Source organism: Halichoerus grypus, chromosome 3, assembly GCF_964656455.1.
Source record: "Halichoerus grypus chromosome 3, mHalGry1.hap1.1, whole genome shotgun sequence".
Taxonomy (NCBI): Eukaryota; Metazoa; Chordata; class Mammalia; order Carnivora; family Phocidae; genus Halichoerus; species Halichoerus grypus.
The window spans coordinates 43100340-43102958 of record NC_135714.1 but is presented as its reverse complement, the minus strand read 5'-3'; the positions used below and the strand labels follow the sequence as shown (position 1 = coordinate 43102958).

The 2619-nt window shown below is 48.3% G+C and overlaps 1 pseudogene; it reads left to right on the top strand.

Moving 5' to 3' along the window:
- The first annotated feature begins 259 nt into the window (after positions 1-259).
- Positions 260-1745, top strand: LOC118534674 (ornithine decarboxylase pseudogene; annotated as a pseudogene).
- Positions 1746-2619: the final 874 nt, after the last annotated feature.

The window sequence follows — 2619 nt, the reverse complement described above, 5'->3', positions numbered from 1 at the left end:
GCCAGCGGTCCTCCGCCAGAGGGAGCGAGGCAGCGGGTGGCCGGCTGACGGGGGCGGCGGGGCGGCCGGCGGTCCTGCGCACTCCGGGGTGGCATCTCCATGTGGCTGGCCCACAGCACACGTGCGCTCTAAGGTGGACTAGCAAATTCTGTTTATCAGAACATTTCCACTGCTGCATCGAGGGCACACGCATCTTCAGCGGGAGTTGGAATTCCAGAGAATTGCCTTTGTGAGAAACTGGCAATAATTTCTTTAAATTCCATGTCTTAGTTTTCCATTTTGTTACGTTTCGGAGGAACTTCAAGAAACTATGAACAACTTTAGTAATGCAGATTTAGACTGCCATTTCCTCGATGAAGGCTTTACTGCCAAGGATATTCTGGACCAAAAAATTAATGAAGTTCTGTCTTCTGATGATAAGGATGCCTTCTATGTCGCCGACCTGGGAGACATTTTAAAGAAACATCTGAGATGGTTAAAAGCTCTTCCTTGGGTCACCCCCTTTTATGCAGTCAAATGCAATGATAGCAGAACCATAGTGAAGACCCTTGCTACCATTGGGAGAGGATTTGACTGTGCCAGCAAGACCGAGATACAATTGGTACAAAGTCTTGGGGTGCCTCCAGAGAGGATTATCTGTGCAAACCCTTGTAAACAAGTGTCTCAGATTAAGTACGCTGCCAGTAATGGAGTCCAGATGATGACTTTCGATACTGAAGTTGAATTGATGAAAGTTGCCAGGGCGCATCCAAAGGCAAAGTTGGTTTTGCAGATTGCCACCGATGATTCCAAAGCAGTCTGTCGCTTCAGTGTTAAATTTGGTGCCACACTCAAAATCAGCAGGCTTCTTTTGGAACGGGCAAGAGAGCTAAATATTGATGTCATTGCTGTCAGCTTCCACGTGGGAAGTGGCTGCACCCATCCTGAGACCTGCGTGCAAGCCATCTCTGATGTCCGCTGTGTCTTTGACATGGGAGCTGAGGTTGGTTTCAACATGTATCTGCTTGACATCGGTGGTGGCTTTCCTGGATCTGAGGATGTAAAGCTTAAATTTGAAGAGATCACCAGTGTGATCAACCCAGCCCTGGACAAGTACTTCCCAGCTGACTCGGGGGTGCGAATCATAGCAGAGCCCGGCAGATACTATGTTGCCTCAGCCTTCACGCTCACAGTTATCATTGCCAAAAAACTCGTATTAAGGGAACAGACAGGCTCTGATGATGAAGATGAGTCGAGTGAACAAACCTTTATGTATTACGTGAACGATGGAGTGTATGGATCGTTTAATTGCATCCTCTATGATCATGCCCACGTGAAGCCCCTTCTGCAGAAGAGACCCAAACCAGATGAGAAGTACTATTCAACCAGCATATGGGGACCAACATGTGACGGCCTGGATCGCATTGTCGAGCACTGCGACTTGCCCGAGATGCACATGGGCGATCGGATGGTCTTTGAAAACATGGGTGCTTACACGGTTGCTGCTGCTTCTACTTTCAACGGGTTCCAGAGGCCGACTATCTACTATGTGATGTCGGGGCCGACATGGCAACTGATGCAGCAGATCCAGAACCACGACGTCCCGGCCGAAGTGGCGGAGCAGGACGTCGGCACCCCGCCTGTGTCCTGTGCCTGGGAGAGCGGGCTGAAGCGCCCCCGCTGCCTGTGCCTCCGCCAGAATCGACGTGTAGGTGCCACTCCTGGAGCTGTTACCTTCGAGTTTAGCTTGAATTGGGGGACTTGGGGGGACCGTTTAACTTAATTCTTGCTAGTTTTGAGATGTCTGTAAGTAGGGTTGGCACGGATGCAACAGTATGGAAGACTAGGAGATGGGGTCACTTATCTGTGTTCCTATGGAAACTATTTGCATATTTGTTTTATATGGATTTTTATTCAGTTTTCAGACATGCTACTAAGGCGCACCCCCTGCCGCTGAGCAAGCGTTTGTAGCTTGAACACTGCAGGGCGGGCTGGAAGCTTAGTGTTGTGACCTGTTTTAAAAATAAAGAATCTTGAAATTAAAAAAAAAAAAAGATCCAATAGCAGTGCGACCCATTCTTTGAGTCTGTCCTGTTATCTCCAGCCAGAACTGATCTCCTACCTCTCCCCACAGGTGACACTCTGTCCAAATCACTCTGGTGGCATATCTTACATACTGTGGTCATATGTGTGCCTCTTTGCTCCTGTCAGTTTGTAAGTGCAAGGAGGTCAAGGACTCAATGTAGTGGTCGTGAGTTATTGTTTTGGGTGTACCAGTATCTGAAGTCCCTTCGCATATTTTGAGAATTGAGTCTTTGTTGAAGACCCATCCCACCTTCTACTATAGAAGTTCCCAGACAATCATGTTTCCAGCTTTCTTTATAGTTAAGATGTGTACATGTGACTTATATTCTTCCAAAAAGATGCCCCAAATGAGGCCTTGAATGGAAAGCTGATGCAAGGCAGCAAGAACAGCAAAGATTCTCTTTGCTAGAGGTGACAGAGCCGCAGGACAAAGCCCCCAGGGTAGCAGTGGTCACGCTGCTGATGGCATCTTTTAGTGCCCATGGTAGTGAAGTCAGTGTGACAGTTCCTCACCAGACTGGGTCTGTGATGTGACTTTAGGCTTTGTCCCTGTTG